Source organism: Pocillopora damicornis, chromosome 7 (genome assembly GCF_964200805.1).
Source record: "Pocillopora damicornis chromosome 7, jaPocDami1.2, whole genome shotgun sequence".
Lineage (NCBI taxonomy): Eukaryota > Metazoa > Cnidaria > Anthozoa > Scleractinia > Pocilloporidae > Pocillopora > Pocillopora damicornis.
The window spans coordinates 23,032,205-23,057,844 of NC_142676.1; the positions used below are offsets into that span (position 1 = coordinate 23,032,205).

At 38.1% G+C, this 25,640-nt stretch overlaps 1 protein-coding gene across 7 annotated transcripts in view; it reads left to right on the plus strand.

The window, feature by feature from the left end:
• The first annotated feature begins 663 nt into the window (after positions 1 to 663).
• Positions 664 to 25,640, plus strand: part of LOC113669300 (bone morphogenetic protein 2) — a 32,508-nt gene continuing 7,531 nt past the window's right edge. The window contains exons 1-2 of one of the 7 annotated variants that reach the window (XM_089212342.1): positions 664 to 679; positions 9,823 to 9,907. The gene's annotated coding sequence lies outside the window, so the exon portion shown is untranslated. Of the gene's footprint in view, positions 680 to 1,756; positions 1,914 to 9,711; positions 9,750 to 9,822; positions 9,908 to 12,132; positions 12,250 to 19,625; positions 20,861 to 21,233; positions 21,251 to 25,103; positions 25,275 to 25,640 lie in introns of those variants that run through there. The other 6 variants (XM_089212343.1, XM_089212341.1, XM_027185309.2 and 3 more) reach the window with 6 other exon arrangements.

Sequence of the window (25,640 nt, forward strand, 5' to 3'; positions counted from 1 at the left end):
TATTAAACCTGAACCTAACGGAATGACGTATATATGTAGAGATCAAGCCGACACTGACTAAAGTTCATAGGTGTCGGCCTTAAGAATACAGGTCTTACTGTACAATATCAGAGAGGTTGTACATGACGTATACGGCAAACAACAATATTAAACAATACTAAACTTCTAGCTGACTACTTTTAGCTGTTGATTGTGCCTAAAATTGAGTGAAAAGTCAGTTTAATTTTTTTTCGTATGCCGTCAATCGTGTACGTCATGCTCGAACTCGCTGTTACTAGCAATGTGATAGATCTAATGATCAGGAATTTATCCAGTGAACGAGAATGTAAGAGGTACTTTCGAGAGATCCTTGATCACTCATCGAAACGGAACCAAGAGTTTCCTTAGATCAAAGGGAAACCGCGAGAAAAATGCGGAAATGTTTCATTGCGTGTAAAACTACTGCCTTGATATACAGTTATAACCGGCCCAAAAATCAAAACAAACCCCTCAGAAATGTCATTTGTGATTCTAGGAGTAATATATATAGATTGCAAATCGTGCTATTATGAAAAAAATGCTTTGTCACGAGAGCTGCGATGCGCATTAGGCGTTTGGATCATTCCAGACTCTGCTGAAACAGGACAAGCAAACAGATACCATCAAATATAATCACTGTGAACCACTGTGATCTATGAAGGTTCGTCACACTAACCCACTGGGTCAGGGGATTTTTGCATGAATTGTTGAAGTAAGGGCTAAGCTCATCCTTCACTCTAGCTGCTACATATTTCCTTGTAAATTAGATCAAGACAGCAAGTCCTACCTGATAAGTTTGATTCTTCTCGTTACCTGTTTGCTGGATGATGAATGGAAATTATAAGGAGAAGTAATAGGCTAATCTCTTTTGGGATTTTAAGGGTTAAAATTAAATAATTTCGTAGGTGCGAGCGCAATAGTAAAATTGACATTTAATTTGATATAACAATTAGTTGGATTAAAATGGACGAAAGTTTAGATGATTGATAGTTTCAGGTCTGGGTGAGAAAATTCACCTTTCTGATCATGCTACAGAAAATCGACAGCAAAAGCGAGGAGGCTTGCCTTAAGAGGCATTGTTTTCTTCCAATCGTAATCATGATTCAAGATCAATGTAATGCTTTCGTAGTGCTATTTGCAAGTCGAAATATCGACCCCAAAGCCCATTATCAACGTTGTTTAATCAACCTTTCCGTTCCGTTTTTTTCTTAACAGTTATTTATACCGGACGTAATTTCTATAACGCTATTGTTAGTCTAGAAAATTTAAAAAGTGTGGCATAACATTTCAATCCCTTTAGCTATGCGTATAGTTCCACATTTTTAAATCAAGTGCTATATGATAAAATTGTGAATTAATATCGGAGGCAATCGAACAATTCAGATGCCCATCACCAGACAATGTGCGCCTGAGTAAAAAAACCCTCGAGGTAAGAGTGACAAAACGTGAACAGTAGCATGAGAGAGCTGTGTTCCTATTTCAAAAAAGGCTTTGTCGTCGAAAATTTTTCTGAAGAAAGTTCTGTAACGGACAGGGGCCAATTGTTTTTTAAAACTTAGGTTATCCTGGACGGTAAAATGGGTTTATTTTAGGATGGGCGCTGTCCAAATCGACGAGTTCACTAACATCGCGTATCTGTTTAGGTTATATATAAACCAGTTCAGAACATCCGAAATAAACTGTACCACGCGTTTTTGAACTCACGCTGCTGTAGATCAGGTTTCATACGGGTTTCTTTGAGGTTTCACTGAATTATATCCGGTACAAAGCAGTAAAACACGAACGACAAATAACGTTGTACTTTGTACTTCAAGTGAATGACTGTCTGATGTTTCAACCACGGATCTTCACCTCTACAGCGACAAAATGTATTTTACGAGCACTACAGACATTCTGTAAGTATAATTGAACCTCAAATTCTAAAAGAGCTTTGTCTTGTTATAGAAATGTCTTAGAAATGTCTAAAAAAAGACTGATACAACAAAACGGAAAAACGATTAAGAAGCAAAAATTAACCAAGAAGGAATTAAGATAACTTCGGACTAGGAAAAATTGAAGTGGAAAGCAATTCACGAGAACTGGGAGAAATAAGGCTAACTGATTTTTTCATGATACACAATTCGTCGACAAATGAATAACTCCTTTGTCACTGTAAGCACACTCAAGGCTCCGTAGTTTAGGCGTTTTTTGTCATCTCATACTTGCAATAAATGCTTGTATACATCGGGGTATACTTCAAGGTTTCTTTGTAACTGTTGTTACTGCTCATAACCAGCCAACAGAAGATCGTGAAATTCTTTAAAGAGATTACGGTAAAACTGACCTGTATACTGAAATGATCTATTTTGGAAAAAAAAATTAAAAAAAACGAAGCAAGACTGAAACAATTTGAGAAATCTCAGCCTTAACTCTTTTACTAATTACAGTTTTTTTCGTATTTTCGCTTCTATAATTAAATTCATTCTTGTAAAAAGACTCGAATTACCATATAATTTTTCGGTAACTACACAGAACAGTGCGTGTGAATGCCTTCTGAGGTGGGCGTAACGACAATGATTTTACTTACTTTAATTGCGACGGTTCGTGATTCAAGTGTGCATGCAGGAATAGAGAAATATCAAATCTTTTTCTAGTAGCAACTTCAACCATTGGCATGACGCCAGATGGGCGGTATGGTTTTTTATATGTGGGTACGGAAAAGGGGCTACGACCGAGTTTACTAGTTAATCCATTTTATAAATATGCTTATTTACTGGAAGGTTGCCGAGACTAAAGAAGTTTCCTTGTGAACTCGACCCTTTTTTCACCTTAATTCATCATGGACGGCAAAATGAAAGAAAGCGAAGGGTTTTTGCTGTAGAATGTTTAAGGCACTTCTTACCTCTACATCCGTTCAGGAAATTGTTAGATTACGTGGGTAGGAGCAAAGTTATGAAGGAATCGGGCTTAAGTCATGCTAACTTCCAATGTCGCCCACAAAAATGACCGAAAAAGGACTGGTGCTTGCGGCCAGGTCAAAAAAACATATCGTGCTAGAAATCTACGGGAGCAATATGCCTCAATTAGAACGTAATAAAAAATACTTGAAGAAGACGTAACTAAATGCTGAGTCAGAGTTGATGCCCTTTATAATCGAAACCGTCTTTGTGGGCTTTAAATAAAATCAGTCTTGAAAAGATTTTAACCACGGACGAGAACTGAAAAAACCGAGGAGAGCTTTCAGGTGTACTCGACTCGAAGGTAAAATATGCGTTATAATCGCAAACTCTATAGGGACGCTAAGAGGGTAGCGCTTGAGGAATACTGTGATTTATCTTTCAGAGTTTTCATAGATGGTTTTATTTCATTGCAAGAAAGGCTAAGCGACATATTTTAGAACGAGATCAGCAAATGGCAAAGTTTGAACTTTTTCTCTGTCTTTCAGACGTTCACTGAGTAAAGTGAAAATGCTTGCATTTTATGCGAAATGAGGTAGTTTTGTATTCCTCTTTGACACCTGCTTAGGCAGCTTGGTTAAAAGTAAGGGAAAAAACAGAAATTTTGATATTTGGGTTTGCCATACAACGGTTATTTTCAAATATACTATTTGTTTATGTTCGTGCATTGGTTTCACATTATACAGTTATTCATAACGCAACACTTTGAACTTTGATAAGGGAGGCGAAATTTAGAAAATACTCAGTTCCTTTTTTAAAAATTCCCAAAGCAACTTCTAGCATCGTTATCAGGGAACAACAAGCTTTATTTTTGTACACTCTACTAAAGTAGAGTTGACATCATCCAAGGATGAAGGTTCCAGCTATCCAACAAACTTCCCGAGTCTGAGGTCAGAGTCCTCATTAAAATGATCTGGCTTTCGAATTTATCTCGGTGCTCGAAGTTACCTCGTTTCTGTAAAGAGCTAGTTATCAAAGGCTCTCGTTTTATAATCATTGATAATATTGCTAAACCTTTATATGAATAATTCACTGGAAAAATTCTTAGAATGGCGAAAGCCGCCACTTGGACATAACTCAAAAGAATCTCTTTATTAGTTGCCTGTTCAGTTGAGTTAATCACGGCAAGTACTAATAATTAGGTTTGGGCAGGATATACTAAGATTTTAAGCTCCATCATCCTCCAAGAATTACGGTTGAATATTTTGAAAAGTTGTGTTTAGTCATCGCGGGGAATTCACTTGATGATAGGGTTAATAATTTTTTGTCTGACAATGCAATCTCTCTCGATGCGGATTGAAATGCTGCGACTGTATTTTGCTGGTCTTCTTCTCTCGCGAGAAAGATCAGACTTGCAGTCTGTCTCTTTCGATGAGTGCTTCTCATCGAAAGAGGCAGACGACAACATTTCATTAATTTAACTTCTAGTGACCTTTAGAGCTGAACCCTACATCGCAATTTATGATTTGCTCAGCGTGCTTAGCGATGTCTGAGTGTCGAGGTATTTGGCAAATTTTGTTAACGATTTTAGGAAATCTGCATCTCCAAGCTTGGCTTAAGAAGCGTCAATGGAAGTGTTATTTTCTGTTACTAGGTTTAATTCCGAAATTTCAAGGTTTAATTTAATCTCCTGCTCAATTACGAAATCATCATTTTTTTCTTTATCAATCCAACTGATATATCACTGTGAACTGTGAAAAGTCTCAAATCTTGAACCCAAGCATTGGAGAAAGTGTTCGGGGATCTAAAAAATAATTACCCTTTGTGATGAAAATTATCATAAATCAGAGGCCAAGTGCTTAATTGTAACAAAGCTGTTTAGACTCAGACCTCTAGATCAGCCCACGATCATCATGAAAAATTATAAATCTTGTCACTTTTGTTAAACGCTGAAGTTTTCATCGGAACGTGCAAGGGTCACGGAGAAATCTTCATTTACAATCTAAACTTTAATAAAAGCAATTTTGCATGCAGTAGTGATACAGAGAAACAGCAATGGCATTGGTATCAACCCTTCGTCTATAGACGAAGGATGGATACCAATGCCATTGCTGTTTCGTTCGTCTACAGACGAAGGATTGATACCAATGCCTAACTGTTTCTCTGTATCACTACTGCATGCAAGATAGCTATGACTCATGGCTTATTTAACAACGAAACGTTGGAGATCAATTCGCCGATGGCAATCGAAAAAATCACCATCTTAGATAGAAAGATGAAGGAATCCTAAAAAAGATTGCGCCTTGAAATAAGAGTCATATTTGATTAGAGGCCAGTTAAACAAACAAGGCGTGGAGGATTCTTAATAAGCTATCGGTTGAGATCAAAAATATTAATCCATGTTTACTTTGTAATGTTGAGTAATGTTATAGCTTTAGTAAGAATCTTAGGGTGACAGGTAGACGTGCATTTGCAATTTAATCCGAGGTAAACACAGTAGTGCGTGCAATGGTGTATGCATGAGTAGACGCAATGGTACATACACTAATGCACGCAGTAGTTCATGAAGTAGTGTAGGCAAAAGATATAGATAGTGCAAATAACAGAAAATACAAAAGTGTATTCAGTGGTAGATGCAGCAATGCAAACCATAGAACGTGCAATAGTGTGCGCAATAGACTATGAAATAGCGTGCGCAGTAGCACGTGCAACACTATGCACATTAGTGCAGTATAGCATTGTTGGTGGTGTTCATTCTGCCATTTCTAGCTCATTGTTTATTTCAAAACATGGCTATAATTATACTTTTCTGGAGGCTAGGGAGAATGATCAGGTGTTACTTGACAGGATGATTGCATCTTCTTTTCTTGTATAAGAGGCATGGAAAATTGTTCCTTCAATATGCGTGTCATGGTTTATTTAATAATCTCACGTTAACCATCAGTTCGTTGAAAGCGAAATAAAACTAGGCCGGCCAGGGAGAATAATCGGGTAAAATTTGACCCGTGTGAATATAAATAGCTACTTACACCTCTTTCAATTTGTTTGTCTTTTCCTCTGAAACATAAAAATTGATTCAGCCACCCGGTTGAGTGCTGTGGGTCACCAGTGTGCGCGGGGCGATTAAAGAAAAGATATCACTTACTGGTCGACCAGTCATGCGCGCATCCGTACATAAAATCCTCGATGATTGATTTAAGATATTTCGTGAAGACCAAACCCTTTTCCCCGCTGCGAATCGAGTGTTGCAAATTCAAACCTTTGCCGAACCCTTTACTTTATACTTATCAATTCACATTCGTCACTGAGGGTCTTATAATCGAAGGACTTATCACGTTATTTTTCACTGCTGGAGATGAAGAAAACCTTTCATTGGGATTGTTTTTACCTGACAGGAGAGAAACGTCGAGAAAATTCACCAAGCCTCTTTGAAATGCCATATTTTAACAGTATAATGATTATCAGGTTTATGGGGAATAATGGGATCACTGGTAATCAAATTTTCGATTTTTAATGCACAGCTGATTGACACTTTCCTTGATCTTCCACCAATGAAAAACATACAGTTTTAATTTGCTTGCTATCTTAAATGGATCTTGCAAACAAAGCTAGTTATTTCTTAGGGAAAAAAAGAGTGATAGGTGAAACTTCTCAGCATACGCGGTGAATCACGGGATATGGCTAAATCCAGCTTTATTCAGCTCGGGGGAGTGGCTCTCTATGGCTAAAGCAGAGTGAAAGATTATTTTTAAACTAGAAAGTGAATATAAAACTCGATCGTTTTACACCCCTTCTTGTTAGATCTCTCTTTACTTTGGTCAGCGACACATTTATCCAGCAGCTCCTTTGATTTTACGAGATACGTGGCTGGTGGTCGTCCATCTGAACTTGGACTGAAAAGAGATAAGCAACTTCTGGGTGGAATTCGGTCTTGACCTCTCATTCTAGTTAATCTTATTTTTCCCCCGCAATATTGGTTTTATCTTTTAGCTAAGTATCTCTAATTCGGCTCAACATAGTATGAATTTTTTTTGGGTAAGCGCCGGTATTTCCTTACTGAGCTCGCATATTCAATCTGGAGCGTAACAAAAATCTGACCTCCTAAAGATACAAAGTCGTGACTTTGGCACAGTTTCTCCTTTTGAATGTCAGTTTTTCTTTCGCTGCCATAACATAGGCAGCCAGATTAGCAGTAGTTTGCGTTTAGGATTTAAAATAACTTTTTTTCGTGGAAGAACCTGGTTACGTCAGTCGTAATATTTTCTCTGCATTGAAGAGGGCCTCAAGGGGAGTTAACCATAAACTGTCAAATATTTCAATAAAATCAACTACTAATCGTAAAACTGCAAGGTTTTTATCGTCAACCGTCAATAAAACTAACCAAAATTAGCCCTCAAATCTTGTAGATACTCCTGATTAAAATTTGAAATCGAGCCAAGGTAAGCTTTATTAGGAGCCCTAATCAGGGATTGTGGTCCCTCATAATTCAATCAGCTTAAGTTTACACAAAATTCATCCATGTACAGGTACTTTAATTCGCATCTACGGTCGAAGAAGAATTGACTTTTTACTGAAAACACTTCCTGTGCCGTAAACCCTTAATGTTAAACTCTTCACCTGTCAGTGGTATTTTTTAAATAACTTACCGACCAATACACATTAAATGTCCTCAAACCTTCGCTGTTGACTAAGCAAAGTAAAAAAAAAGGATTCCTTTTTTAAATTGTTGTGGTGTTGTTTGTTGTTTTTTTTCTCAAAGCCGAATTAGCGAGCAATAACACAAATTTGTAGAATAAAAAATAGTTAATTCCCAGACACGTTAAGTCTGATTAACACAGACCTGTCAACAGGAGTTTTCCCATACAACAGCTTTTATAAGTATGAATACCCATAAGCTAAATGCACTACAATTCATGAAACATCGCTCACTGAAGCGGAAAGTTCGAATTCCATGCAGGAAACAGGCAAAACATTTCCGTAAAATTTTCAAAAGATATCCATTTGTCACAGTTTGGCGCGCCATGTTTCCTTTGTATCTCTGAAATTTCTTTCCTTATTCTCCAAGTTCCAAGTTTTAAAAAAAATTTGATTTGTGAATTATCACGCGTGATTACTTGTTTTTCTGGCATGTAATCCGCCAACCATGAGGTGGCCTAAAATTCAATCTTGTATGGTAAAAACTGAGTGTTAAGTGCTAATTAATGTTTCTCGATTTGTTCCAAATGAAAAAGAATAGATCGAGAGGTGAATTTTAAAATACACTGACGCCGTTCAATTTTTTTTTATACCTGAGAAAAAGAGTCCCTTTGTATGCCACAGGTGAGGTTGGGTAATTTCTTTTCGTCAGTGAAAAGGAAGATTTTGTCATTCCCTATCTGAAAAAGATAAATACTTGGATATTCAATGTGACGCCGTACATTGACTGATTAGAAAATAAGTAGAGGATTAGGGTATGGCGTGTAAATAAGCGGGAGTTACTGTCTTATCACTCCACTTGTCCTTATTTTCCTCACATATTGCTTTCTCGTATCAATCGTTAGGGGCCGAGCAGAAATTTGTTTTATGCTATCCAAGAAAACTTTAATCCGGTTATCTTACGTCTCCTATCACAACAAAAAATCTAACAATCTACGTTAAGCTGAAATAAACCTGATTATTGCTCTAAAGTGCACACTGCCCATTCGCGCGCCACGAAATTCCGGAGTGTAACAAGCTCTTCTATATGTTTTCGTTTTTCTAAGGCGTTCATTAGGTGTTAACAGAAAGATATGAAGTATCAAACAGTACAGGTAACTTCAGGCTCTCTTTGGGAATTTCGAACATTTTACCTTGCAGAACCAAGTGAAATGAAAGGCAAAAAACACAAGATCAAGCCGAAGGGGGACATTAGCATTGATTGTCACAGTAGTCTAACGGAAAATGATTTTCACGTCTCGAAAAACACATTTGTCCTTTACACAGCAGTTTTCCACATCCTGCATTTCCACGTTCTTTACCTTGTAATGAATTCCACTCCTTCCGTATCTCTCACTTTCACTCGCTGTACTTCCCCCCCCCCCCCAAGTCCCCAATCTCATATTGCCATGCTGTGTCCACCAATTCTCATGCACTCCTGCTTCCCTGAACTCCCATATCCACATCTACCATTTCATTCTCATCTCGACTAGTTTCCACAAGTTCGTGAGCATGCTCCCTTACCTCTTTAGTAAATGAGTCACCAGCTGCCTCCCCCCAAACACATACTTTTTTCTGACCCTCTTGGAATAAGAACGTCATAAAAAGTTTCAGCCGAGTTATTTCGATGAACCCTTGGTAAAATTTTGTCTGGCGACAGACAATTGTCTCATGTCTAAATCTCACCAAAGCGGAAAGAGAAAAGAAGTGAGATAAAAGAGTCAAGACATTTCATAAGCAGGCTTTCATTTCCTACTATTGAAACATCTAGCTACAAGTTAGAGGGGCATTTTGCGATCGGTGTTTGCGAAAGTTGACGAATACTAATTCAGTTCCTATTTCAAATTGAGTACAATACTAAATTGAATGTATCTTTGATAGACAAAAAAAAATACTGCGCTTTCTCTGCAGGAACGCAGCGTTCTTTGTCACCGTTTAAGACCGTCACAGGGCATCAGTAAAGCAACTGCCACTACCCTTAAGAGCCTTAAATTATGATCGAGTGAAAACTGACGTTTTGCTAATCGACTTTCCCGTGACTCGAGCGCAATTGCTATTCTCAGACTTATTGACTACAATACTTTAATTAAATGACAAAGCTTACATTCTTTTGCGATCAAAGCTCAAGGAGGACTCATTTTTTTACTGTCATGCTTAGTACTTAGGTGGTTATAACATCAGGTACTCATACTATTAAGAACAATTATATTTTTATTCTGTTTTGGAACTAACACCCGTGTTAATTCCATCTTAGGTATCTTTCGAAGAAAACGTTGGTGGACAAAGAGGAAGAACTTTGTATACATAGCAACTCAGTACTAAAACTCCATCTCCAAAAGGTCAGTTATATACTCGTTAAAGAAGAGCCAATTAATTGTAAATAGATTTAGAAAGCCACCGGTACCATGTTTACAGCAAACGCGACTTAGGGAACGATTCACCCTTGTTTTTGCTAACTTTTCTTCCAGTCCTGTTTAAACCCATCAGAAAAGTATAGAATTCTCTCCTATTCATAACAAATACAAAAATTTTTTACGTGCACTATCGATCAAACAGCTGAAAAGAAGAGAGCATAAGTTTAATTCTTCCGTCCCTTTCTATTCGGGAAAACATTGCTCTAAATCTAAATGATTGGTGTCAGATATTTGAAACTTGGTGAAAATATTTGGCAGACGTTGCCTCGTTAAATTTCGTTCCTGAGTTATTACTGCCTGGCTATTAGACAGCCAGAGTTTACGAGAATCCCTTCAGTGTTGGTGCAATTCTGCTATTAATTCCGGTACATCGTAAACAAAGCAATTGAATAAGATCCAACACGAAGAGGCTTGCTTGCCTAAGTGAGGGCTGCATTCCATTATGGAATTCCATCATCTGTTGATTTTACTCGATATCAGCGGCACTCTCTAACCGCAAAACCCACATTTAACTCACCCATGTGGATCAAACCAAAAAAATCTCTCGAAAACGCGTGCCAATAAATTGTTGGCTCACATCTGATGAGCCAGACGAGAGGTAAAGCTCATGACAGCTGTGACAGCTGTTTGCCATGTTCGCTGTTAGCTCAAGACGGAACCAGCATTACCAACTCTCTTGGCGGTCTCCTTTCGATTTAAAACACAGATCTCGACAGTTTTTTTTTTTTAACTAAACCGACTTTAGAAAATTTTTGCATGTATCTTGTCAGAGACACGTTGTGACAGAGTAATCCAACTTTGATTTTGCCGTTTAAATCGATGTTTATTTAATTCTCTGTCGGAGTATGCGACCTAATCTGCGGCAATGATTTTTGTCTAATCAAACAGCTCTTTGTGGTTATCCATCTCGACAACTGTTGAAAAGCTCTGGAAAAGCAGAATGCCTTTTGCTAACACCTTGGTGAATTTCATGTCTATAACAAGAGTATGACTTAATGCAAAGAAAACAAAATCCAGACGACGAGAGAAATCTGTCATCAGTTCGACCATCATGTTTTTCTACGAATGAATAAATTTGTTAGGCCTTCCAAACTTTAACCATTGTGAGTGTTCTTAAAGGTTTTTGTCGAGAAATAAGAGACAAACCTACAAAGAAGGAACCAATTTCTGCGCCCATAAAATGAAACCTTTTGCTCTCCAGATAGAAATATCGGTCGAACGATGCATCGACACTTCAAGTCACGTGACCCGACTAGACGTCAAATAAATGTTTATCTGAGTTTTATTTCTTGATTTATTTCGTTCTTCATTAGATAACAAAACATGTTGCTTTTTTGATAGATTCGACCCGCTTCACATAAATGTTTGGTATAAAAATTGAACTTTCTACCTTAATCTTTCAACAGCTTTAACGACCAGTCAAAATCACGTGATATGCCTTTTTCTGAGCTATGACTGAAATAGCACGCATGTAGAGATGGAAGGATTTCTGTTGTTGAAAGAGACAAAGGCATTCATTATTTAGGGCCACCAAAGTGTTGGGTTTGATACACCACCGATCAACGTTTCAACAATCGATAAAAAGGAAGTCGGATTTTCATCAATCAAAAGCAAGCATAGTTTGCGTTCACAGACAGTTCCCGCTATTTGAAGCTATTATGGTTTCTTTTTGGCGGATGATTGTTGGCCCTTAAAGCGGCTGACAATTTGTTTCTCGTTCGTAAAGCCCCTCGGGTCTCATCAGTGGTCTGAAAAAGCTTTGTCACTACTCTAGTTACTTATAAAAAAAATATCGGATTCGTGGTTAATGACATCAGGAATGTCTGATGTTAAAGATAATGGCCATGCACACGTCAACAATAGCAGTAGAGTTTAAAGCACATTAGCCTCAAGACTCCCTATATTGTCTGGACTTAATGTCGCCACAATTTCGAGGCTAAAATATCAGGTATTTTTATCCCCTCTCTTACGGACAGATACTTCAGATCGTTTAACTGACCTCAGAAAACAAAATAATTGGATCGTTTATTCTTGATGTCGTCAATCATTCAACTTGAGCTCTCTTATGGTCCAGAATGTGCGCGTCGCTTAGCAACGAGCGCTGAGACTGCGGACTCGAGCAGTTTTCAAAGACAGCTCCCGACAGACTTAATATTAATACAATTATGTCACAGTCATGCAAGAGAGTTTCAAAGTATCTCAAATTTACCAAAAGGCTCTAACAATTAGCAGGACTGCAGGCAGAAAGGAAGGCCAGGCCTAGATCAGTAAGTATTACTAATTTTCCTAAGTCTTTTAACGCTTTCTAAGCAGGTTTAGTTTCTTACAACCTAAGAAAGCTACAGTAGAAAATAGCATAAAACAGTCACCGAAACTTGACTGAACGTATTCGTTCGGACAGTGTCGCCTTTACAGAAGGTTTCACAGGACTATGTGAACTTAGCTTATTAATCGCTACCTTTAACGTATATCACCTTGAAGTCTTCTAGAAAAAACAAATCGTGAACAATCGCACTCACAGAAGCTCCTAACTCTAAAAGGTAACTCAATATAAGCTTATCTCAGTCAATTATTTTGCTGTAAAGAAGCTGACCCGAAAAATTGCCTTTTTACGACCACGCGTATGAAGAAGACAGCCTGTCCCACCCAGTTAGAGGAAAAGGGTGTTTTGGCAGCATTTAACTGATGAAGCCAGCAAGTCTGGCAAGTTCATGAAACTTCCAAACACTTAACTCTTGACATTTCACACATTGAACACAGCTCACGAAGGATCCTCTTAAAGTATTATATGTTTCATACAAATTTTCGAATGCATAGTGCCCGGGTGTTAATGATGTTCCTTGAACTTGTACCTTTAACATTCGGCAATTGACTGTTAGAGTAGAAGACTCAATCGCTTTGCTTTTATTTGTTTTTGTTCTGTTTGGTACCAGACTAAATTGGAAAGAGCAAACGACCTTTGTGAAATTTAAATCATTTTCTCAAACACTTTTGTTAAAAACAAAACAGAGCAAAACAAAACACAAACATAAATGCTACAATGTGCAGATCATCTAACGTGGAAATTTGTATCATTTTTTGCCCGATGAGCTTTGAGCTTGTTTATTTTAAGCGGGGAAATCAGTTCACAAAGAAAATCGTTGGCTGCATTTTTTCGGTAACTCAATACTAGATGAGATTTTGAAACAATCGCCTTCCAATATGGATAATTTTACATAGTGCTAACATAGCCTTAGCCTGCTAAAGACTCTTGCTTGGATATTGGACAGACAAGCTGACAGAATAATAGGTTTCAGTCTAAAAACACCAAATATGGCCAAGAGGAAATGGGAAACAGTTTTGGCTAACCGGCCCCACCCACGATCCGGATTACGAAGTTCTTACGAAATGCATTCAATCTCGGGCCGCCAACTACGGCAACACGACACGGCCGACATTTTGGAGCGAATTCCAAGTGCTTACACCACAACCGCGGCATGATAAACTCAAAATCCCGTGATATCGTAAACTGTGTGGGGTACCCACACTCCGCCTGAGTGCAGTGTATGTCCCAAAGAGATTCGACCAGCTCGCGTTTTAGAATTTCTCTCTTTCAACTGACACATTGGGAGAGATATTTTTCCATCAAAATTTTGCCAGAAAGAAATAGAAAGGCAGTGCCTTTTGAAAGAATTGTGTCTTTTTTTTAATCTCTTAGCAGTTAATCTGACTTTTGTCTCTCAAGACAAAGGTCATGCTGGTGACCTGATGTTTTTTATATTTTCAACAGCCAAATAGAAATGTTATTTTGAGGTATTGCTAAAGAAAAAGCGTGTCTCGCCGAGCAGTACTGAAAGACAAAATTTTTCACACCCTTATATTTTGTTCTTTTTCTTTCATTTTGAAAGCATTTTCCAACTCTATCGAAAAAATTAAGGAACTGAGCGACCGGCGGATTTTAGTTTGGTGGCAAAAGAAAGAGCGCTTATAAACTGCCACACCCTTTAGCCTGATGTGTTCTCTGATGTAGTTCTGTCATGACCACGTTAAATTTAGAAGAAACAAGAAATGTAAAGAAATTAATATGGTAATCATTCAATCGTTTCCCACTGGACAGATAGCGTGAGCATTTGTGTCGCAATTCCTGGGCGTGGTAAAACAAACAATCAAACAGACAACAAAAAATTTTGAATTACACCACTGAGCCCCCTCGCCTCTGTATGCGGTTAAATACTTTAAATGACGTTGTTGTGATTTATTTTTCCGTTGAACTTTCCTATTATTCACTTTTTTTTATATATAAGAACGTATAATTTTGGGGCCAAGGCTGAACGTTTTAATTTTCTTTTGCCATTTGAGCCTAACAACCTTCTGAACATGTTCTGAGGCATTGTATTTCAATAAATCAATTCGGACGTGACTAGACTAACTCATCCAATATTAACTGAGTGGTTCTTGTTAATGTTAAAAAAGGCCATTAATTATCTGCTCTTAGACCATAGTTTTAAATTTCTTTTACCTTCATTCAAACTTCTCACACACAAAAAAGAGCAAAATCAAGAAGTTCTCAACTCATCCTCAGCTTAGGTATGTTCTTAGTATTTTCTGAAAATTTTGGTTGATCTCAGCCTGAGCGTTCTTGTTGAAAAGATTCCTATTTATAAAGAGTGTACCACAGGAGTAAGGTTACCGAGGATTTATTGCACCACACAACATCAGCATTGCGTAATAAATGTAAAGCTTTGAATGCCGCTTACGGACTAAGACAATATGCAATTTTGCCTTGAAATGAGTTGAGAAGATGTTGCTTTTCATATTCTTTTCAATGTTTGAACGTTTTCTCAGACGAGAGAATGTAATCTTCGAGAAAAGAGGCAAATTTGGACAAGTTTCGCCTGTCGAAATCTCATTGGTAAGTTTCACTGTTTTGCAATGATCCATCATAATTTTGATACCGCTTGAGATAACTCTTGACTATAACTTTATCGCAATGGACTATCTACTGATAGCGGCAGAAAAAAGATAAAACTTCTCACGTCTATAAAGTCAATTTTTCGTTCAAAAAACTGAGAATTTCTCAATCGGTGGCCTCCTCTCTCACTTGAGATAAACCATGAAACCTTTCCTTTAATTTTAGACTCATGAGGAGCCGGAAGAACTTAGTTAGAAATTAGAATTAAAGTCTAAATTATGGGAATCTAACAAGACTGAGGCAAAGGTGCAAGGTGTAAGATCATGTAAAAAAAAAAATTGAAATCGAGGTGCACGCCAACGGAAGGTCAAAGCTATTTTTACGATCAGCCTAGAGAAGCAATTATTATTTCCGTTCATCAGGTGTCATATTTTAAGCAAGGTGTGTTTGTTCCAGGGTCGACCTCGGCCCAAAGCTCAAAATTCAAACATCAACTTACCTCTCTAAATTTCCAGATTAAAGTGTCAGACTACAGTGGATCTTTGAGCTGTTGATAATGAGCAGTATCATATTGGTGAAGGGGTCGAATGACTGTGAGTTTCAAATCAATTCGATTAACGATTTATGCCAATTTTATGAGAAAATGATCTAAACGTGTCTGCTCCATTTAACCGTAAGTAACTATTTCTCAGTCTCCCGCCAGTCAGCCCGAGTACCATGACCCCACTCCACGCCCCCTGGTATGAAACTTGTTGAAAATGATCGATTAACTTATATTTAAAAACGGCGCTAAATGCATTTAATACTTCCTGATCAAACTTACTCTGTCACAGCCTGTTGAAACGAGTTTCGTCCTTAGACGGAAAAAAGGTAATTTATCATGTATCTTGGTAGCCTTGATTGGATCAGGAAATGCAACTATGGAAAATTTGATTAAGCGACAAAATGCCTTTTTTTTTTTCGCTTACTAAACCCGGATCAATATCAGTATCTGGGCAACTGCCCACCTACCCCTCCCCTAATTCAACATTAACCCTAACTTGTTATCAATTGACTGTTGTTGAGTTAGGGGAGGGGTAGGTGGGCACTTGCCCAGATACTGATGTTAATCCCTAAACCCTTTCGTGAACTCCGATAAAGCTTTCTCAGTCTGTCAATGCCAGTTTTTCTTCATGTATTTCGTCTTTTTGAACTAGATGGAGAGACATTTTACAAATGATCTTTAAACTCAAGGAAAGATTTTAGATTCCTCAGCATACTAAAGATGAAGATTTTCTCTTTACTAGAATACTGCATCTTTGTGGAGTTTGAGTTTGATGTCTGATATAGCTTTTTCATAGTCACAACTTGATTAATTTCGTCTACAATTATTGGATCAGGATGCGACTAAGTAGGATTATTTTCATTAGAATAAAATATGCTTTGGAAAACGGCAAACAACTTAAACCAGGATCTTGTTCTTTTTTTTTTTCCCCTTATTGAAATTTATCTCGATGTGATCCAAATAGAAACATACTTAGCGGTTTACAAAACTGTCGTTATTCATGATTCAAAATATTTACATATCGGAAAATCTCTCTGAGCAAACAGCTTTCCCTTTCTTCTACGAATATGGGATGGCATACTGTTCTTGTATCGTATATGGCATTCAATCGAAACGAAAAGGGTTTAAAGAAAGGAAGACGATTCGCTCTGGTGTTTCGAACAGATCATTTTCCCCCAGTTACACAGAATTTGTCTCATTCCAAAATGCTCAATCGATTGCGCCTTTTAGCTGCACTAAACGTAGGTGATAAACGCTTTTTTCAGGACACTATTCAGTCGCCTTGCTAATAGACAGTTTGTAGGGCACTCTCTGTGTCCTGCTGAGCTTGCGTGCTCTAAGACCAACGTGACAATTGGATGTTATTGAAAGCATTTACTTGCCTCCTGTGAAGTCTTGTGATTGTCTAGAAAAATAATTACCGTAAGAATAAACCAGTTTTACTTCGCGTGAATCGTAATTTTTTCCGCCGTGTATGTGTTTAAATAAATAGCAAACAATAATTCCAAAGACCAAAGAAGCCGGTTTATGCTTTGAAGCGATGTTTAGTAATGATAAATGGTTTATAAACACACGGCGAGGGCGCAAGACTCTTTATAATGACTGGCCTTAATTTAATAATCAGTGCCAAGTCTGGTTCAGTTCAGGAAAAAAATGCGATAAAAAGTTACATGTTTACCGAAGGGTATGAGTTTTGCAGACCGCGCAAGAATTCGCCATATTGTATGAGCGGAAGGATTAACTAACGGAAGCTGTTTTTTTTTTTAGCCTAATCTTGTTTACCTGTCTCATAAGTGGTTATTATTTATGATTGTCACCGGTTTTACTTAAGACTTGTATTGTGCAATAGGCTGTAAATAAGCCCTATTTACTCTTATTATCCAACTGCACAAAGTAGAGTACAAATAACGCGTGAATAGAGTGCAAACATCCTTGCGATACTGCCAGGTTATTTGGACAGTTAATTATTTTGTACTGTAAAAAAAACCTGTTTAACTAGTCGGCTGCGCGCGCTTGCTTAAGCAAGCGAAACAGCCGCGTGCTTCTCTATCCGCTTTGCTTTTCCCACCTTATGAGAAATGAGCAGAAAGAGTTCGTAGAAAAAAAATATTTGGATAATAAATAACTCATTAGTCATTAGACGATTTGGTGTGTAGTATCGCTGAGTATCTTTACGAGTTGTTTGTATTTTGTCTCGTCAAAATACAGCACAACTCGTAAAAATAGTCAGTAATAATACACACCAAAACGTCTAATGAGATATGTGCGTTGAACCGGTTATGTAAGGTAGCTGGTGTTCAAGAACTAAAAGTTAAAACTACAGAGCTAAGGAGCTAAGAGTCAGGAACTTCTTGAAATAATTCTTTCCGATGGTAAGCAAACATTCAAGAAATAACAATAGTGAAAATTAAAAAGGAAGACTGAAGCAATCTTCTAGCTCTTTAATCTCCTGTTTATTTGTTCAAGGTACAACAAAGTCATGTTCAACCGTGATCCTTAAATTAGCGCTATATAAACCTTTTTCGATGAAATACATCAACAGGGCCGAAATATTTCTGACTAGCTCTTTACAAATTTCCTGCATCAAGATATTCGTGCAGACACCAGCTCATACTGAAAAATTCTGCACGAATTTTCATAACAGGTCTTAAAGGCTTGAAGTAACATGACACTCCGAGACTAGTCCAAAGTCCATTAAGTTTTAGCACAAAAAAAAAAAGAGAATGTCTTGTTCCTAAATTATTATGGCGTCAGATCTGAATTAGCAACAACTTGTTGCTTTCTCACACCTGACGCCATGGTAGTTAGCGCCGGGTTTGACTAAATACGCTTAAAAGAGCATAATTTTTTTTATCATCGAGCTCCTGTCGCAAGGCTATGATAACTTCAAGCTTCAACGCTTAGTCAGTGTTATGTTTTTCCAAGGCACCTCGGCCATTCGAGTCATAACCGTTAAGAAAGATTCAGAGACCGCGACTGTCACCCTTGTCGAAGCAATTTCAAAGCCTGACGCTTGTATAACACTAAAAAGCATTGGGGTCTTGTGCATCAGTTGTGAGCTTAGAAAGCGTCGACAACAACCACAAATCCAGCCAAAAATTGTTTCATGAGGAGTTTCAGAGTTCATGCGAACTTAATGGCGAATGACTTAACAGAATCGAAAGACACCGATCTTCGCTCTATGTTCCCATTTCGCTAAGAATCAAGTCACATTTCAGGTTCCTTTAACAAAAGTAAATTTCAAATCTACAAAAGCTTGCAAGATTCAGTCTACTCGCAGAACTGTGAGGATCTTCAAAGTGCACATTATCACGTGGATAGACGCTGTCAAAGGACGTCAAAAATGGTATTCAACAAGATATCTTATTGTCTAGTGAGAGTCCCGGGGAAGATTCATAACTGTATCATAATAGCTTGAGTAGTCCGAGGCTGGATTTCTTTTAGCACTAGTGTCTCAGGAGTTTCTTCTGGAGTAGATAAACGCCAAGAGTTTTTGACAGGGAAATAATGGATTGGTTTCGAAGTTTTGGAGAAGAAAGTGGAACTTTCAGTTCAGTGACAGTTTTGGAATGGGAACTACAGAGATTAAGCGAGAACAATACGAAGACGTGGTAAACCGCGTTAGTCGAACCACAATAGAGAAGCAAGGAAACCACAGCGACAAAGAAGAGAAGCCAGAAGCTTGTCCTCAAACTTTCATCGCAAATGATGAGGAATTTTAGCATGCAAGGAAGTTGAACAGAATAACTTTTTTTAAGAAACCAACGTGACTACTATTAAGATTGTTTCGAACATTTCTTGTTGCCAAATACTTGCTAGAAATGTGCTATTGTCCCTTAAGGGACTGTCACTTAAAATGACGCTGAAGGAGTGACGTTTTGAAGTATCTAAGTATCAAACAATATTGTCATTTCAGCATGATTTAGAACCATTGTGTCCTGTTTGTGAGTTATTCGTTAGCGAGTCAATTTATTCTTACGGGAGTGGAATGCCAACTCTTACCTGAAACAAAAACAAAACGCTTTGATATCCAATATAATCTCGAGAATTTCAATATTCGTGCATAAAAGCTGGTTGTACATGGTTGTACCTTACGAACAATGCATCACACTTGGCGTCGAGCGGACGTGTTCAAAATGATTACGTCTCAGACTGAGCGACGTTTTTCCGGTGCAAGTAATTAACAAATTGGTCGTTTACTTAGATACGGCCTTACCACAAATTCCCTTTGTCTTATTGTCCATAGCATCCATCTGCAGCACGCATTCTGTCACAGATAATCTCTTTTGCCATTAAAAGGGCTTCAAAACAAGACCTCCCATTAATATTTAACCATTAAAATTGATGGTAAGAACGCAAGGGGTCGATCTGCCCATTTTGGGTTATAATTTCGAATTGTTCACAAATGATGTGACGTCGATTTGATGCCAAACTTCTTTCCTCCCGTCGAATCGAAGCAATGGCAGGAAATTCATCACAAGCAGAATCATTTACTGCACAAACTTTGGTTCCAATTACGAACGTCAGTTTGTTGTTCACTGATGACAGTTCGTCCAGTCTAATCTGTTAATTGTTGCTAATCCCGGAAAGTTTTGGTAATTGAAACAAACTGCTGGCCAATAAAGGTTGGTATCATTACAATACAGATGTACCTTGGGGTCATAATTTGGCCTGCGGTGAAGGAGAGCAATTCTAAGGATAGGATCCATACTGAAAGTACACTTTTGGCAAATTTTTACGTTATGGCCCAGACTCTACTCGAAGGTCAGTTGAATGCTTGGGTGATCTAGCCTGATAGATTTGAAATTTATCTCTCCTTGATATCAAAGGGTGGTTTTTCCCTCCTGCAAGTATCTTGTTGAAGTACTGCCTGTCTGTGGATTGGTCAGCATAAAAGAACTGCAATGCGGGAGTGGATGTATTTTTTCCTGTTTTATCAGTCTTCACGGTGGAATTTCCGTAATTCAACCTCTTGTTTGTATGGAATATCTTTCTGAAGGCTTCGATTGTTCCGTGAACTATTTAACATTCGTGACAGTGGTGCAGAAGTGTTGAAGGCTCCAAGGCAAGAGAGTGATCACTGATGCCATGAAAAACTCAAACGACAAAAGTTGAAAAGAACGTCATCCAGGAGAGTCATTGAGGAATAATCTTGGGTCATTAGCTCAGGGTCGACTTGCTTCAGTGGACTTCAGAGAAGACGTTGGGCTACTCAAGAACTTGGACTGAGAAGACTCCGTTCGAATGTGTAACCAAACACCTTGAACATATGTTCGCCTTTTAGCTCAAACTCTCAAGTCTGAAATTGCTGATAAACTCTTATCTGACAGATGATGCGATAATTCTCAGTAATGAGTCTTCACTAATAGGGTCCATTAGAGAGTTGTTCTCTTCCCAAGCCGTTTTTCGAGACCGACGCAGTTTTCAGCATCGTCATTCGAAGGTATGGCCACCTAAATAAGTAACTTGCCACAGTGTTCGCAAATTTAAAGAGAAAAAAAAAACGCTCATAACATTACTTGCATTCTTTCAACAAAGGTCTTTTCTCAGTAACTACAGCCTGCGAAACTGATACGATCTCGTGATGTTTGCTTTGGTTATTCCTGATTAGGAGTTTATCCCTCGTTCTCTTCCTTTGGACACGATGATGAAAACAAACAATGGGTTCATCTCGTCTGATAAACAAATCCCTGAATTGCTTGTGTTTTTTTAATGCTAATCCCAAATCCGAGAGATTTTGTCGCAGTTCTCAAGACTTTCGTACTGAGCGGAAACCATGTCTCTTGCGATCTCGACAGGTTAAGAAGTGGAATAGGTATTTGGTACACAGTTGGTGAGAGTAACACAATTTACAACAACTTTAATACTAACAATCGTCCGTGAAGAATCTTGCTAGTAATTTTGCTCGATTGACAAAGTTTTAAGTTAGGCAACCTCTCGTTCGAACAATCCAAATTCCACGAAAAGTGCAAATCTCTCTTTCTTTACAATAGAGTTTTTATGGAGGCCCTTTGAGTAATGATTCGTTTAAATCCGCTTTACTCAGAGAAAGAAATTTAGTAAGCTTAAAGATTTCATTAGGGGCGAAGTATTTCACCTACGAAAAGTGAGGTATCTTGTTCGCTGAGTCGAATTCAACTGAAATGCTCATTTAATAGGTCTTTATTGTTCGTTCAGGCCCCATTAAAAAAAGAAAACCTACGAGTTATGGTCGACTTCAGTTTTCCGGTGGTTCAAAACTAAGATAGATTTACTCTTTAGAAAGAGTGTAAGAATCGTAAAAATAGGTTATTTTTGGTGATTCTTTTAAGCCTGACTCAGCCAATTGTCTTTTTGCCTACGTTCGGCTGGGTGGGCGTTAAAAACTGAACTCTCCCTGAATGACAACCGACTCCAAGAATAACTGCAATGATACAGCGTTTCTGCTGCGGCGATGACTATAGTAATTTAAATAAAAAATAATGAACTCTTTAAGCAAGTGCCAGACAAAAATCCGATCACGAATAGCTAGACTCTGAGGAATCCAGCTGATAAGCTATCCGTCTCATTTTAAGGTCAGCTCAGAAGGCTCGTTCAGTTGAGATAAATGAACTTGAGGTCAGTTTACCCCAAGTCTATCGAAAATTTGCTAGGTTTTTCGCCGGCGTGATACTCGAACAAAAATTACTGAAAAATTCACCGTGATTGTTGTTTTGCGTTGTGCGTAAAAGGTCTATAGACTATGCATTGTTCTCTGAGCCCGAAGTTTCTGCATTTCATTTGCGGTCGGCTGATACTCAATTTTTCTTTGTGTATTTCCAGTCAACTGCAGCGGATATCACTTAAATCACTCAAAGTTTTTACGAATGATGACTTCATTTTGAAATTATTGAATACACTTCTTCTCTTGTGAATGTTCGCTATTGGGCACTACTGAACTACTTGCAAACTGATAACGTCAATTACGATTACGGATGATGTCATCATGACTCACTCGTCCTCAGGCCTTGTCATTGTAATATCTTTAGTCAGCTGTCGTAACGAAGCGTAGCGGAAAATTTTTCCCATATTTTGAAGACGCCTTTCTACCTCTATCAACTCGGATAATAAACAGTCAAATGGCGCAAATTTTGATTCTTTCCCGCCCACGTAAACAAATGAAAAGTTTACACAACGAACGATAGTAGACAATACGGAGCCAATGAGAGTGGAGCAAGCAAAGAGCAAGCTGCCTAAATTGCAAGAAACACTGGCTGGTCTAGTTATCAGGTGTTATATCGATGGTTTTCGCTTCCGTCATCTGATTGGTTGAGACGGAGTCGTGGGTTTTTCATCACTGAGTGCATTGAAGCGAAACCAATGTAATCCCGAGTGTCATTCAATTAAAAATTGACCAAACATGCGAGGCAAAAGCAGTTTTCTAGGATAGCAAAGCGTGTTCCTTGCAAAAGCAGACTTCATCTAGGAATGTGTAGAAATAGTTGCTGCTAAGTTTTGAAGGATAGAAGGAAACCAGAAAATTCCTTTTTTCTTTTATTTTGTTTTGTTTTGTTTTTAATTGCTTTATCCAGGCTCTGGTTCATGGGCAAATCATCTTTTTTTTCTACATCTTTTTTTCTACGGAGCGCAGTGATTCCTGTGAAGAGTGCAGTAATTTCATTTATGACAAGAAGTTAAAATTGACATTTTCAATTGAGGCCATACAATTGTGTCTCATTAAACCACAACCGAATTACTTACAACGACCAATCAGAACAAATTGAAGTAGAACTGAGAGCCAATCAAAACCTGAGTAGAAACAAGCAAAGTTCTTCAAGCGCGGGAAAGTGCGTGTGACCTTGTCTCGGTTCATTCTACCGTAAGCTGGCAACATGTCGATGGCGGCGAAATCGGTCGTAGCAAGCGATATTCGCGTGCGAATTTCGCCTTTTATGGCTCCTGGTAAAACGAACGATTCGGCTTTGTTTCCAGACTCCATGTTGAAACTCATGTAATTACAATCACCTCACGTTTTTCCGGAGTATTACGACGAGAATGCATCCAATATTACTAAGAAAAAAAAGCTACCCAATCCTTTAGCGAGAAAATCTCTTCCTATAATTTCACCATGAAACAAAATACCGAAGGAAACTTTCACTCTGGCAAAACAGGTATACTCCCAAATTGTCACATAATATAGAAACAGGTTCACATACGATCACCATCGACGTCTCACGTGCGTGATGCTGATTTAGCTATCACGTTTCTGAGAAGAAAGATTCCTTGAATGCATCCAATACTACAAAAAAAGGCTTTTCCTAATCCACCAGCCACCCAAACATCTTCCTTAAACATATGTTTGACGTGCCAGAAATTAATGGTGCCAATTTTCTGCCTCATTAGAAACAGGCATAATTCTTAATTGTTACAATATGTAAAAAAGATGTTGCAAGTTCAAATTTTATCGCCGCTAGCTTCTCACGTGGGTTATTTGAACGCTTTGACATCCCTCACGTTTATGCGGAGTATTATTACCTGAATGCAACCAATATCACTCGAGGTTTATTTTATGCCTTTAATTGAGATGTTTTCACGTTTCCGTTCAATATTCAAAATATTGGCTCTTTTACACTTGCCCCCACTATAGGTACCAAAACATATATAACAATCCCTTGGGCTGCAATGTTGTTTAATGTATTTTATATCGTCCGTCAGCTTTCCATGTTTTCATTTCTGTTGGGCCAATAAAAAAATGAGGCATCCAAACCTGAGGCGTTCAGAGATACTTGTTAAGCGGTCTTCTCGTAACACGAACTAACTTGATGCGAGTTTAACTTGAGTTAGGTTCTTAATCAAGCTTGGCTCGCGTTGTTTTTCTGAATCGATCTTCTTATCAGTAAATCAAGATTCTCTTTCTTTAAGCTGTGCACATGACTTTTTTTTCAGTTTAAGATAAAAGTTACGCCGGACTTGAGATACATTCATCAAGTGCTTGGCCCACATATATAATTTTTTAAAGTATCACGGATCGGTAAATTTATATCGCTCATCCTATCTCAGTTGCCAGTTAAGTGAAAATTCTTGCTACCCCACATTAAACCGCAGTTGTTTACAAAATTCGAGTTCCTGTCCTCAAATCTATTTTCGTCTGAAAGGTCCTTGAGATTGCTACCTATTTTCTTTCATATTTGTTACATTTTTATACAATACCTCTTAACGCAATTTTTAGTGGGATTAGCTTTCTTCGAACTTGGCCTGAGCCACACCTTAGCGAAACATGTTCTTGCTGAAAGTAAAAGTTTTCGACCGCGTTGTCTCACAACAGTAAAGAAAATAATGATTAGAAAATCTCGAGTAAAACGAGTTCATATTTGAAAAAGCGAGAATCCCTCTCTGCATGATTTTCAGTTTACTTGAAGTGATTTTGGATGTGGAAGGATGAGAGCCATGAACGAATTCATGACATTTTTCATCAACTTAGACTAAAGCCAAATTCTTTCAAATAATGCGCTTGCAGGGAAACGTGAGAAAAGCGTGCAGCAATATTGGGTCGCAGTCACATTCGGCAAAATGTTTCGAGTGACTAGAGACCATTGAGAGAATCCCATTGGCAGCTAGCGTTTATAGCTTTTCAGTTTGATTCCCCGACACAATGCTTGTCAAATTGTCTAGTGACAGGGCGCTTGATATCGACATTGACATTGTAAACTGCAATCGCTGGACATTCTATTTGGGGGGTTAATCGGCGTTAAAATAAAGAGCTTTAGTGTTAGCCGTGTTTCACACTCGGTATGAAGTCTGGTCCGTACACCTTAGCAGATACGAAGACACAACATCTTTTCATTGAGTGTCTCTGACAGTAGTAGCAGTTTCTACCAAATACATTATTCAATACGGAGGTGAGTTTCAGTTCCAACAAAAAAGTTCTCTATACAGTTTTCGTTCTTCAAAAGCATCTTCCAGACATTTCAACTGGCAGTTGCGTAATTTCGCCACCTGTTTTACTAGTGAAAATCTGAATCGTAATTTTAACTGTGGACTGAAAAACTTTCATTTTAAACTGTTTCTTGATTTGACCAACCTGAAAAAGTGAGTGTCTTTCCTCTAATTTGTACAAATTTCAGAGTATGTAAATTAGATAACAATTGATCTGTGCTTTATCTAGCTGCGTTTCTAGACGGTGTGTTTCCTAAGAAAGAAAAATAAGAGCATTACGATGTCAAAGATACACTTTCCACATTTTTCCCCAAAGCTCCATCGATTAC